The sequence below is a fragment of the Neophocaena asiaeorientalis genome, unplaced genomic scaffold (genome assembly GCF_003031525.2).
Source record: "Neophocaena asiaeorientalis asiaeorientalis breed wild unplaced genomic scaffold, Neophocaena_asiaeorientalis_V1.1 scaffold476, whole genome shotgun sequence".
Lineage (NCBI taxonomy): Eukaryota > Metazoa > Chordata > Mammalia > Artiodactyla > Phocoenidae > Neophocaena > Neophocaena asiaeorientalis.
Window position 1 is genome coordinate 10,190,106 of NW_020172178.1, and position 373 is coordinate 10,190,478.

The window sequence follows — 373 nt, forward strand, 5'->3', positions numbered from 1 at the left end:
GGCAGAAGCTGCCGTCCAGCGTGGCCCGAGGTGAGTCCACGCCCCCAGGCGGCTCCCCTCTGAGGGCAGGGGCTCGGCCGCCATGGGGTGCAGCCGGGGCAGGGACAGGTCAGGGGTCCCAGCGTGGCCCGAGGTGAGTCCACGCCCCCAGGCGGCTCCCCGCTGAGGGCAGGGGCTCGGCCGCCATGGGGCACAGCCGGGGCAGGGGCAAGTCAGGGGTCACCTCTGAGGCCCCTCTCCTCGCACAGCTGCAGGCCAGTGTGTGTCTCTGATGCCGCCCAGGGGCTGAGGGTGCTGATGGCTCAGAGGAGGTCAAGGCCGAGGCTGGCTAGAGGCCAGGTCACCTGCCAGCCTGGACGCAGCCCCCCCCCCC

General features: G+C 73.5%; 1 protein-coding gene across 1 annotated transcript in view; it reads left to right on the top strand.

Annotated features, from left to right (window-relative positions):
- Positions 1-18: 18 nt before the first annotated feature.
- LOC112409297 (inverted formin-2-like) overlaps positions 19-373 on the top strand; it is a 5,353-nt gene continuing 4,998 nt past the window's right edge. The window contains exon 1 of the mRNA XM_024759308.1: positions 19-30. The gene's annotated coding sequence lies outside the window, so the exon portion shown is untranslated. The remainder of the gene's footprint in view (positions 31-373) is intronic.